At 36.1% G+C, this 14,473-nt stretch overlaps 2 long non-coding RNA genes across 2 annotated transcripts; one reads left to right on the forward strand and one right to left on the reverse strand.

The window, feature by feature from the left end:
- Positions 1-467: 467 nt before the first annotated feature.
- Positions 468-974, reverse strand: LOC311289691. Its single transcript, XR_014627194.1, has 3 exons — positions 923-974; positions 721-839; positions 468-600 (listed from the first exon to the last, which is right to left on the reverse strand). It is a non-coding gene; the product is annotated as an uncharacterized lncRNA (long non-coding RNA).
- Positions 975-11,304: 10,330 nt separating this feature from the next.
- On the forward strand, positions 11,305-12,284 carry LOC311289949. The gene is made up of 3 exons (XR_014627249.1): positions 11,305-11,614; positions 11,851-11,878; positions 12,039-12,284. It is a non-coding gene; the product is annotated as an uncharacterized lncRNA (long non-coding RNA).
- The last annotated feature ends 2,189 nt before the right edge of the window (positions 12,285-14,473 follow it).

Below are 14,473 nucleotides of genomic sequence, written 5' to 3' on the forward strand. Positions count from 1 at the left end.
AAGAACGAGCAGAGAGAGAGAGAGCCGGTGTAGCAGTCGATTCTGTTCCCTTTCGGAATTCCTGTTCCCTTTACGGAATCATACTACAAATCATGTGTAGTTGCCGCGTTACCATACGTACCATCAGAATTGAATACGACAAGAAGCACAACTGGATGGACGGGAAGCCAAAAGGTTAAAAAAGTATTTTTAAATAAAAAAATTATTATAAGCGAGTTTTTCCTGCTCTGTCATTTCAATCTAGCTTTTTTATTTATTTATTTATTTATTTATTTTTTAAACCGTTATTAGCGATTTCAATGTAATGTTTATTAAGGCTTTGATTATTAGCCTATACTTGTTAGCAGAAGATTATTTGAACCACAATTTCACTTCACAATTTAATATCACACTTTATAAAATAAATACTTGTTTTGAAAGACTGATTTTCAAGTAGGCCTAGGTTTAACCAAAGGGAAAATGAAGGGAAAAAATAACTCCAAAAAACAATGGTTTCATATTTAGTTATTTATTGCAAGAAGCACATTTGTATTCATCTTCCGTGGATGGATTGCCAACACACTTTAAGTGGAACCATCGCCCACAGTCATCACATGCAATCTATAAAAATAAAAATATAAGATTAACAATTTTTTTTTTTTAAAGGGAGTTTAAAGCATTGGTCCATTCATGATTACTTTGAGTATGCTACACCAACCAAAAATGCTTAGCCATATTTACCCAAAGAACATCTGCACTGCAATCATCTGCATATGCAGTCAATGTTTCTGCCTCTCCTTCAGATTCAGAATCAAAAGTGTCTGCCTCTCCACAAAAATGGCACAGGTCACTTAGGTCATCTATGAGGTACAGTACAACACTGATGAAAGTGATGCACATCAAAAAGCACGTCAATAACATTCATGAGTTTATAAAGCCATACCAGATTGGCGGAGCAGAGTTAAAGAAATCTCCATTCTGAATCGTGTTAAATATTGTAGATCACTGGAGAAGTTTATTGTGGTATTTTGCAGAATGTGTTCTGCAAACTGAGGAAGTAACAAGAAATATGAACTTAAGCATCATCCCATTTTAATGAACACTTAATATTTGCTACAATACTATAGTCACACACCTTCAAAGCGAACACACCACATGATATTGCATCCCTCTGAAGTGGGTGAGGCAAGCTTTCACACACCCAGTTTGAAACCGAAATACCCTTTGCCATCATCAGGGCTCTACAAACAAGATAGTATTATTTCAAGCATACAGTACATATTACACAATAACACTACATATGGTGCATGAAAAATACCTTGTTGTCTCCAAACACTTTTTCTTCTTGATATCTGACTCTCCAATTGAGTCAAGCAGAATGGTTTGTTGGGATGGGTATATAGCCTAAGTAACATGCAAAAAGACAACTTGATAGGGGTATATAATTGCTAATCAGGATTAAATGAAAAAGGGAAAACTTAAGTGAAACTGTTTTATACCACAAATACTTACAACTAGGAACCAGTGGTGGCCCTCATTTACAATACCCACTATGACATCATAGTTTGCTGGGTTCAACTAAAAAAAAAAAAAAAAACATACATGTTCTATCATTTAAACTTTGCGAATGTACACAAAGCCCTGAACAAAATGGGCATTAGCACAAGTAAAAAAAAAAAAAATAATAATAATTGCACTTTTGCAGGACACCTTGAGCCTTTCATGTTTTCCGTTCCACATATCTGTCATGGCAAATGTGTCCATGTGGAATGCCTTGCCTGGTGAAGTCAAGTTGTGCTCCCTCACTTTCAGGGACAGATATGCATTTATAACCTTGACAAAAATGGCAAAACATTAATACAAAATATTAGCATAGCAGATGAAAGGCTTATCTGTAAAAATCAATGAAATGTGTACCTCACTCTCCAACTCCCTTCCAGGGCCGATCCGCAAGTCTTTGTAAAATAATGTATAGGGTCCCACTCTGGACAGCAGTACATAACTGTCGTTTCCTGCCCAGGCACTTTTGATATCTACAGAGGATAACCAAAAACAGCATTGCACTTACCACCTCACAAATATATTAGAAATCAGACTAATATTGATCTATTATAAGATCTGACTGTGCATCAACACTTACAGCGATGCACTGCGTCTGTGGTGTCGGCTGGTACCTCTGCAATCATTGTAGGGGTGTGGGACACAGGAGAGGAAAGTGGCTTTTTGGTTGAAAAGTTCAACGGAGACAGGGGAGAGGATCTTGTAGATTTAGATCTAGTAGACAAGTCAATTGGTGAGGATGGAGGTGATGGTGGGGGCTGGTGTTCATGTGACTTGGTGATGGTGAGGTCTACAGGTGTAAGTGAAGGGTATAACGTTTCTTGATGTGCTCTTTTATGTTGTGGTTCTTGGGTAATTCTATGGGGTATCCGGGGTGTGTCTTCTTTAAAGGGTTTGAGGTGGTCGGTGTTGATTTTGGGGAATATCTTGCCATTTTCATCCCTTAAATCTGCGCTTTTTTCTTGCAAATAAACAACTTCATATGGTCCCAACCAGCTGCGCTCAAGCTTGCCCCCTTTCCTCTGTTGGGTCCGTATGTTTTTTCTTAAGACCTTCTGCCCTACAAAAAGTGGTGCCTGATTTGCCACCGCAGCCACCCTCTGTCTCCTGTCCTGTTTTTTTCTTACATTTTTTTTTTACAATGTTGTCCAATTTCTCCTTCAAAGAAATGGCCTTTGAAATGGTGTCCTCTGCTATCACAGATTCCACTGTGCTGTTGACCTTTAGAAACATTGAAGATTGAAATTATTTCACTAAATTGATGCATGATATTTATATGGAACAATGTAAATGATCACATACCTCATATATCTCCGGCACCTCAAAAGGATATCGTGCCTCCATACCGAACATCAAAAAGAATGGTGAGAACCTAGTTGTCAGCTGTGTCTTGGTTCTGAGACCAAACATTACCGCATCTAGGTACTCATCCCATTTTTCTGGTCTTGTATCCACCAGTTTGCACAAGGCTCTGGAGTCATAACCAAAATGAGTTAAAAATTATGAGTAACCAATTTTCAAAGACAAATATTTCCCTGAATATTGCATTCCCACAAAGCAACCCACAAATGAAGGTTCACCTCTGAATGGTTCCATTTAATTTTTCCACGAGCCCGTTTGTTTGTGGATGGTATGGGGCACAGAGGCTTCTCTCCACATTGAGGAAGGTACAGAGCTCTTCATTGATCTGTTTCCAAAACATACATTAACATTAATCTACATAAACAAAAACAAATGTGTGAAACCATTAAATTCTCATGCATATTGAATTTAGTTCATTTAACAAACTACAAACCTGGTTTACAAACTCAGTCCCTTGGTCAGTTAGAATTCTCTTTGGTGCCCCAAACCTGTAGAAAAAAATTATAATGCAGCGCGAGACAACTGCTGCAGATTTATTTGGGATTGGATATGCCTCGGACCATTTAGTATAGTAGTCAACGAGGACACAAATGTACTCATTTCCCTGGTTGGTTTTGGTGACTTTCCCCACTAAATCCATGCCTAGCAGTTCCAGAGGCTTATCCACCTTAAAATTAAAATAAATACATTTAAATTATGTGCACCAGTCTCAAATCCCATGCACATCTGTGGACAAGCTTACACATATTGGGATGTACTTGGGCTCCTGCTTGATGGACAGTCTGCTAAATTGGCACTGGGCACACTGCAAAACCTGATGTTCAGAAATAAGCACATGAGAAATGCATTCCAAAACATAATACATTCGTATGTTTCACAGCAAAGTTAGAAAGGAATAATTTAGTATTTACCCATTTATCAATGTCCACCCCCATTCCAGGCCAGTAGAACCTCGCTGAAATGGCAAGCTTGGTTTTTTCTGTTCCACAGTGTGCTCCATAGGGGTTGGCATGGAATTCCGTGAATATTTGGTTGGCCTCTTTTTGTCCAATGACCACTTTTTTCCTCAAACCCATACAGTTTTTTGAGGAGATGTAGTAAAGTTGACCATCTATTGAAATTGCTTTATTGTTAGTAAAGTCTAAACAATAACCTGCACGGAGGTTCTGAGTGCCTGCAGGATAGGTAATTTTTTTATGTTCTATTTGCCAAGAAGGCTATAGTCCATGGACAAGTATGGGTTTTTTGTTTCTATCAAGTCTTGGTGTATTACTATACCTCACTCCTGTCTGTGGAGTTATGTTATCTTCACTTTCAAAAAATAATTATAATTTAGAATAGATTACTTACCATGAATTTGGAAATTGGAGCAACGTCTGCGAATCACATATTTATGGTCTTTTTTTATACCAAATGGATATGTGCCTTGAGTTTTATAGCTCATGATTTCCTCATACATTTTTGGATCCATTTTTGGAATGTGCCAGCAAGAATAGAAATTCAGGTGACAATGTTGTGTGGTCATCTCCCCAATTTATAACACCATTGATTAACTTGATTAATTAAAGCTAATTAGTGCCCTCAGAAATTGTTAATTAATTACTTGAATGTCATGTTGCACTCTCATGTATCTTGCATGTGAAAAATATTAAAGAAAAAAGCAATATGGTTTTATTCATATTTATTTATTTATTTATTTATTTATTTTCATAAACCTTTTGACAATAATATGATGAACTCTTTTTTCATGTGTATTTTGGTGACATTTAACATAATACATTTTATATACTGTTTACAAAGTTGTATTTCATAAACCTGTCATCTCTGACGTTTTGCAATCTTTATAAATAATACAGACATAATAATATAAAGACAATAATAAGGCATTGAGTTTGTTTTGTTTTGACAGAAATATTACTGGAGTGTGAGAACCATTTTATTATGCTGACAATTGAATGTTGCGCCAATGCTTTTGGCCTTTTTCGCTTTCCGTACTTCCAGTTGTGCTTTGATGCATTTGCTACGCATGCGCAGACATGCCTCTTTGAGGGGGAACACAAATTCCTGTAGGGAACAGAATCGACTGCTACACCGGTCGCGCGCGCGCACTCTCTGTGTAAACGACTTCACCGTCTCCAAACTAGGCGCTGTGTTGCTCTCTCTCCCTCGCACGCACATATTAATCAAAAATAAATCGACACGGTGGTAAAAGGTCGAAAGACCTTTTTTTTCCTGAATTACTGCTGGGTGTGAATTTTGCTAAATAAGTTTCCTTATCTTCTCTGAAAAGCGTTCTGGACATTCAGCTGACTTAAACAACACTTTAATTAAACGAAATAAAACTATACAGTGATGAAATGTTTTTATGTTGACACAAATCTTGGATGTCAGTGTCCTAACTGCTGGCATAATCACACAACGCGCACGACACGTCCAATTCGCGAACTAATGACTCCTTTGAACCGATTCATTTTAATGAATGGATAAAACAACTGATCTTTCCAACAGTGAACTGAGGTGACGTCTGAATCGGTGTAACTAATCAGTAACACTTTACAATAAGGTTATATTTATTACATAAATTATATAAAAAAGTACAGTTTGCTAACTCAAGCTTAAACTTCAAAATAAAGAAAACCACTTGTTTTTTTAAAAAAAAGCATATGACTACATTTTTCCACACAGTGCTATCAAGAATCGATAAGAGAATCGATAAAGAATTGGATCGATAATCAGAATCGTCAGTGGCATTATTATTGATAAAATCTTATCAATTCCCATCCCTATGTGAAGACCGTAAAATTATAATCAAACATTAAAGAACATACATGTTTTTTTTAAGAGTTTTTTTTTTTTAAGAGTTAAAAGATTAAAACATTTTGCTAACATGAGGTCTTATTGTGTCACTGTCAGTCTTTTTACATCAGTGCAAAACTAGGGTATGCAGATTAATTATTATTATTATTATTATACATTGTTCATCAGCATGCATTGATTAATCCCATGGCATGTAGCAAAAAAAAAAACATCAGATGGTACATCACACTTATTACATTATTTGTACAGAAAAAACTAAGAAATTCAAAGAGACTATATGTATTACCATTCATAAAGACTATCCGTACGTCAAGACAAAACACATAGAGAATCAACAAGCATTATTGCAAAATCCCTATTAAGGTAAAAGTCAGATGGGGATTCGGACAATTTTCAAATTTGATCAGACAAGTAAAAAAGCATCTGTTATAAACACAGCATTTCATTATATATATACAGAGGACCAAGTTATTCAAAGAGACTATACCTATAAATCAAGAGACTGTAGAAAAAATAGAGAAAATAGCAAAATAGAGAATCAAAGAACCATATTGTTATTTAAATCATCCATTAATTTAGAAAAGGTCTAATATCAAAATCCTCATTGAGGCCTCTGGGAGCTAAAGTGTTTAATGTGTAAATCCAGAACAGTTCCCTTTTTAAAAGCAAATTATCCACATTACCACCCCTTCTAGGACATTTGATATTCTCAATTCCCACATATTTTAAACTAGATACATTGTGTTTGGCTTTCATGAAGTGTACAGCCACAGGGCTAGATGTCACACCATTTCTAATCGCACTACGATGTTCTGAGATTCTAGTTTTTAATGCTCTAGTGGTCTTGCCTATGTATGATAGTCCACAAGGGCATGTCAACATATAAATTACATTCATAGTGGAGCATGTGATAATCTCTTTTATCTTGTATTTAATGCCATTATGCGGATGGTTAAATGTATTAGTTTTGTAAGTAAAGTGGCATTGTTGGCATCTTCCACAAGGGTAGTTACCTGTAGGTAAATCGTTTAAGAAATGAGGTGTAATCAAAGAAGGTACATCAGCTCGTACTAATCTATTACGTAGATTAGCTGTTTTTTTGAAAACCACTCGAGGAGGATATTGAAAACAGGATTGTAATGCTGGATCTGTATTAAGAATGTGCCAATGTTGTTTTAATGAACCCTCTATAGCTTTAGCTACCGGTGAGTACTGAATGGCACAAACTATTCTATTCTCATCCCTCCTGATCTTTTTCTTTTTTAAACAATCTGATTGTGATACATTTTCAAAACGTGTTGATGCCTCATCTATCCAGGATTCTTTATATCCCCTTTCTGTAAAACGTTTTTTTAAAATCGATCCTTGACGCATAAAGTCATCATCAGAACTACAGATTCGTCTGATCCTATTAAATTGAGAAATAGGTCAATTTCTTTTTAGGTGAATAGGATGGTATGACTCACCATGTAAGATGGAATTTCTGTCTGTGGGTTTACAATAGAGATCAGTTTTCAACCTGTTATTCTCCTTAACAATCAAAATGTCCAGAAAGTTCATTTTTTCTTTATCCGATGCAATAGTGAATTTCAAATGTTCATTCTTGGAATTGACAAAGGAAAAAAATTCTTCTAACAGTTTTTCAGATCCTGTCCACAAGAAAAATATATCGTCGAGGTACCTCCTCCAGACTGATATGTGGTCCAGGTAAGGAATTACTTGAGCGTTGTAGATACTCTCCTGTTCAAACAGTCCAACATATAAAGAAGCAAAACTGGGTGACATTTTTGACCCCATCGCGACACCCGAGATCTGAAGAAAAAAATCATTGTCATATAGAAAGGCATTAGATGTCAGTACCTCTTTAGTCAACTCCAACAAACATTGGGTACTAGGAATAGTCTCAGATCTGGAATTTAAAAAGGTCTGTGTAGCACGTAATCCCTCTTCAAAAGGCACATTGGTATACAAGGATTCGATATCCATTGTCACCAGTAGATCGGATTCAGCAACTTTTTCGATTGACTTGATAACTTTTAAAAAATCCATAGAGTCTCTTGTATAAGAGGGTAATGTCATAACCAAAGGTTGTAGAGAATGGTCAATGAAGGCAGATATCTTTTCTGTCAGTGAGCCCATAGCTGATATAATAGGTCTACCTGGAGGTATATCTGTGAATGTTTTATGAATTTTTGGTAGAATATAGAGCACTGGCATAATCGGAAATTCAACCTTCATGAAAGCATGTTCCTGTTTGGTAATCATGTCCCTTTTTAAACAGCTGTCCAGGAGATTATGGATTCGTTTTTTAAATTCATTAGTTGGATTAGAGTTCAATTGTTGATAAAAAGTTGTATTAGCCAGTTGTCTTCGTATTTCCTGATCATATGTATTCCGATCCAGTACAACAATTGCCCCTCCTTTATCAGCACTTTGAATCACCACAGATTTGTCATCTTGTAATATTTTAAGTGCATCTCTTTGTTCTTTATTTAAATTATCTGCTACTTTATATTCTCTTTTGTTCTTTAAAATTGTAGCAACATCCCTTTCCACCAACCTACAATAGGTGTCTAGTGAAGAATTCCTGTATTTTGGTGGAATAAAGGTCGATTTACCTCTAAGACGGTAGGTTTTCCCAGAGGCAAACGTCTCGGGGATGTGTTCAACACAATCAAGTGTGGGGTCCGTCTCCATATTTCGCACATTCACCTCCGGTATTGATGGACTTTTAAACCATTCTTTCAGTCTTAAGTTACGGTAAAATTTCTGTAGATCAATAACAGTGTTAAATTCATTCACTCCAGTGGTTGGTACAAAAGAAAGACCTCTACTCAATGCTATATATGTGGTAGGAGATAAGGGCTTGCTGGATAAATTAATCACATTTTGTACCTGGGGTTCCGTCTGCTTCTCAGGAGCCGGCTTCCGTATTCCACGTCTGCACCTCCTCTTGTATTCTTTTTTCTTATATGTGTTTCGTTCGTGCCTCCTAAAAAACTCTCCGAGTTCGTGCTTGTGTAATCCGTCTCCAATGATGATGAACTAGCATACGTTCGATCTTGTTTATGATAGCGTTGTCGCCATGACAGTTTTGGTCTCGTTTCCGGCTGGTCTGTCGCAGGTGATCGCCATCTATAGACAGTTCCCCTCTGGTAATCTCCCATATCTCTCTCAAATTTTTTCTTTTTAAATTCTTTAATCTCCTTCTCCAATGTCTGTCTCATATTTTCACATTCGTTCAGCATTTGCTTCCGTCTTTCTTCATTTGTGACTTTCTCCTCTAGATCAAGTTTAAAACATTGTATCTCCTCTTTTATCTTCTGTAGTTGGAGGGAGGTTTCTTGTATCGTTAAAGCCATCAAATCCAAAGAACATTTGTTTAAGATTTCACACCAACGGTCACAGAAAGTCTCATTTTCCTTACCCAGCATCGGAGTTTTAATGATCCGTAATCCTCTCGGAATTTTTTTCAGTCTCAGGTAATCACTCAGTGTAACCGCGTGTAGATGTAAGCGGGTTTCTTTTTCTTGTAGTTTTTTCAGTGTGATAAGCGAAACTCCGTCCGTTCGGAGGTTAGGCGAGTCATTGAACAGAGATTCCATCAACATGATGCGGGTGTAACAGTGGGAATCAATATGTAAATATGTTAATATATAATTCTTAATCCTTGTTGGACACGATGTATAAATATGTAAATATCAATGTATGTTGATGGATGTATCCAATTTGTGTGATGGTGGGGTCACGTGATACAGACTTTAAAAAAAAGGGGTAACTGTTTTGTACACTTCCTGTTAGTCTGAGGAAGGGCCATGTGAGGCCCGAAACGTCACTAATAAAAGTTTTTTGAATGGGAGCTTATTCGGTGTGCGGATCTGTTGCTTACTACTGCATGGATTGTACTGGTGGTCCAGCACCCGTAGTGAAAATAAGATGTGCGTGATTTACTCCTGTGGATGCAACATATATCTCTACATATATTTGACTTATCTGAGAACACAATATATGACTGCAACATATATCTATACATATATTTGACTTATCTGAGAACACAATATATGCCTGCAACATATATCTATACATATATTTGACTTATCTGAGAACACAATATATGCCTGCAACATATATCTATACATATATTTGACTTATCTGAGAACACAATATATGCCTGCAACATATATCTCTACATATATTTGACTTATCTGAGAACACAATATATACCTGCAACATATACATATATTTGACTTATCTGAGAACACAATATATACCTGCAACATATATCTATACATATATTTGACTTATCTGAGAACACAATATATACCTGCAACATATATCTATACATATATTTGACTTATAGGAGAACACAATATATGCCTGCAACATATATCTATACATATATTTGACTTATCTGAGAACACAATATATGACTGCAACATATATCTATACATATATTTGACTTATCTGAGAACACAATATATGCCTGCAACATATATCTATACATATATTTGACTTATCTGAGAACACAATATATGACTGCAACATATATCTACATATATTTGACTTATCTGAGAACACAATATATGACTGCAACATATATCTATGCATATATTTGACTTATCTGAGAACACAATATATGCCTGCAACATATATCTACATATATTTGACTTATCTGAGAACACAATATATGCCTGCAACAAATATCTACATATATTTGACTTATCTGAGAACACAATATATGCCTGCAACATATATCTACATATATTTGACTTATCTGAGAACACAATATATGACTGCAACATATATCTATGCATATATTTGACTTATCTGAGAACACAATATATGCCTGCAACATATATCTACATATATTTGACTTATCTGAGAACACAATATATGACTGCAACATATATCTATGCATATATTTGACTTATCTGAGAACACAATATATGCCTGCAACATATATCTCTACATATATTTGACTTATCTGAGAACACAATATATGCCTGCAACATATATCTATACATATATTTGACTTATCTGAGAACACAATATATGACTGCAACATATATCTATGCATATATTTGACTTATCTGAGAACACAATATATGCCTGCAACATATATCTACATATATTTGACTTATCTGAGAACACAATATATGCCTGCAACATATATGAACATTTATGTGTCCAAACATGTGAAGAAAATATTTGAGTTCATCCATATATGATACCATATATATGCATATATTACAGTATAGTATTGGTTTCTCGCATATATGGACAACATTAATTATAAATATGTGACATACATATTTGTTTTCAACATATTTAATAAATGTATGTAAACATACACTGTAACCCTTTACTGTAAATTTACAATGAATTTCTTACAGAATTGTACTGTATTTCCATAATACAGTATCAAGATGTATCTTTTACAGAACAGCTGTAAATATACAGCACATTTCTGTTTTCGTCCTGATAAATTCGTTACCATCATACTGACTGAAAAGGCATTGCATTGTGGGATTGATTTCTTTCGCGCTCAATTCAGTTCAAATGTGACGCGTCATGCGAGCAGCAGCAGACAGTAACGTTAGGCAGCTACAACAGGCAAACTCGTTTTGTCAGCGGGATTCAACTGAACAAATAATCGTTCCTGTTATCAAGATAAACAATGTCTGCGAATCTGTGAGCAATTTTAAAGCTTTTTTGAGGTTCGGTTCGTGTTTCAAACATTAGTTGCCTGTGACGCAGCAGAAAATGGACGACGTTAACGGTCGCAGCTACCTGAAGACGGATGGAAGAATTTGTCATTGAATAATCTAACCTGCGCGTGACGATAAGTGGGATTTAGAGTTTGAGAAGATGGAGAATTGTTCAACTGAGTGATACGGTAAGCCAATATATATGTTTTTTTTTTTTTTTTTTTTTGCGTTTCTACATTGTTTTCACGTATTTGGTTTGATTTTGCGAACGCGGTTTACTAACTTACCGTGGCCGCGCAAGCAATTTACTGACTCTGTTCCACCTGTTTACCAAGTAACGTTAACTTCGACATTTCATATAATAGGCAACCTTTACCATGCTATTTGCATGACGTGCATTTGATATATATTTTTTTCGTTTTAGGCTTTGTAATCTGATGGCCATTGTTAATGTAAGTGCTTTTAAGTAGTGTTACAGTTATAGTCTAGCCTATGTGGTAAAAAAAAAAATGCTGTCAAATTCTGTCAGTTCTGTGATCGTGCTTTTGAATCGTTGTCAGAATTTTGCTAGCACATGAAAATCCATGTTCCTAATGCTGTTTTCAAATGTAGTAGGCCTATTCCTGATTGCCATCCCATGGTCCTACAACTACTCCCTAATTCAAAGAAGTTAGACGGTGTTATCCTTCAAGCAGATAAGTAACGTTAGAGATTATTCAGCAAATCTCATTAATTTGTAATATGTTTTATGTTTTGGTTCTGTTGATCAAGGTTGTGCTGTCCTTTTTAAAAATTGTTTCAGGAATTTGCATCGCTGATGTCCAGCAATCTACATTTGCCAGAAAGTCCACGACTTATTTCCTGCCTGCCTGTGTGAGTCTTGAAGCTGATGAAACTGCAAACTATCTTCAGTAAATCTTTTCTTTAATTTATTATAATTCTGACTCCGGGTCCGCAGGGCTCCAGACTAACTTTTTTCACCTCCGTCCTGGAACCGTCCTGAAACCGTCCTGAAAAATGATTTGAACCGTCCTAAAGTTAATGTCAACCGTCCCAAAATAAACATGTTGTTTCTGTACTTTGTTATTATCATCTATAGTTGTTAGCTGTTAGTCACATAATAAAAACACCATTAAAATGTTTATGATATATATTACTATATTTATTTAGCTCCATTCAAAGTAGTTATCTGTAAACAGGTAAAAACCAGATTTAATAAAAAAATAACAGGAGTTAAATGCTTTTTTGTATTCATGCAGAACAAATCTTATTTTTTTCTTTTTTTTTTTACATATACGAAAATTAAGATAAAAATACATACAGCTCAAAACGTTTTTGAGTTGGTTGGATTAAAAAAATAACAAATAAATACTGGTGACTAGCCTACATATCTCAAAAATATCATCATTCTTTATTCTTTCAAGCAGCAGACATTTATTTGTATGAATTAAATATAATGAATCATTATTAAAGCTATTAACGAGCAGTGAATGCTTTTCTCTTTTTCTTTTGTTGCTTGATCAATATTAAGGACACAGACCGCATTAGGTTTATTACCCACTGTCACTTTAAGACATCGGATCATGTCCAATGACATGCGGATCCAATTGCACTGATGCACATCCGATACACTCAAAACTGTTTAAGACATAACCAACATAGTTTACGTGAATACTCTCCAAAACGGACATTTCGACATAATGTTGTGTGTATTTGTCCATTCAGACACGAAAGAGAACTCAATTCAGTACTCGCGCGCTGTATACAGTAACGTTAGGTGTCTATGTGCATGGTTGCACGCTTCGGGTCGGGTGTGTGCGCACAGAAAACCCTACCGAATAGAGCTCTTTTTTGCATCGTCACTCTTATTCAGATCTATATGTCTGCTCTACTCATTCTCCCAGATGTTTATTTTTTTTTAACGTTTTATGAGACATGCAGCGCATGCCAACTCGTGTGCCGCTGGGTAGATCAGCACGTTACAGTACAAATGTGCACATCTACCACAAACGCAGGACATCAGTTCTGACTGGATCGCTTCCCAAATCGTCACTATCTAACATTTTTATCTAGTTTTTATTCGTTGACGAAAATGTCAATAGATTTTCGTCATGGTTTTTGTCATTCAAAACTAGTTTTTATTTAGTTATCGTCTCGTTTTCGTCTGTGAAAATAAGCCATGTGATAGATGTACCGCGAAACAAGTCTCCGGGTGAGTAGCCGGCCAGTGATAGTAACGGCGCTGATCCACTTGTCCGTGCGACACTTCTGTCGCGCCGCGCTCCACTATATTCCTATGGATGACGTCAAGCGACTTTGTCGCGCCCGCAAAGCATTCCGGCAAGGCGGCGCTTCATTTGAAAAAATGCTGCGCGTCAAAAAGCTGGCCGATGCCCATCTTTATGCAAATGAATTCCGTTAGACGCGACGCGTCTATCCAATAGAAGTAGAGCATATGGAAACGGGGGGAAGTCTCTCGCAGGTCACATCCTACTACAAAAATGCGCAGGAAACTTTAGTTCTGAGTACAAAATGGAGGAGAAATTGATTGTGGCGGTTGCTGGTTTCCCGAATTTATATGATCCAACTTTATTATCATATAGGGACAACGAACAACGCAATTCCGCCTGGAGAAGGGTGGCAGATGTCGTTGGAGTCCCTGGTGGGTTTTATGAGTTTGTACTGTGTTAAATAAAATGTTGATTTAACCGATGAGTTATAATGGTAGCAGACAGCACATGTGCATCTGCAGAAACGGGTTCATATGCTAGTAGTATTTATGATAGCAGGTAGGTTGGTAGGTAGAGAGATTTTGATGGACTTTTACATAAATAAATAAATACATAACTCATGACAGATCTAACCATTTGAAATGGGCATATCAATTTGCAGCTTAAAGCAAGATTAAAATAATAGCTTAATACCAAAAATTAGCATTAGATGCACAGACAGATTCATAGCCTGTAATTTTCTCATACATATATTTTTATTATTATTAGAGGATGTGTGTCACCGGTGCAGGCCGGGGCGGACTTGGATGACCAGCC

Source organism: Rutilus rutilus, assembly GCF_951802725.1.
Source record: "Rutilus rutilus genome assembly, chromosome: 4".
Taxonomy (NCBI): Eukaryota; Metazoa; Chordata; class Actinopteri; order Cypriniformes; family Leuciscidae; genus Rutilus; species Rutilus rutilus.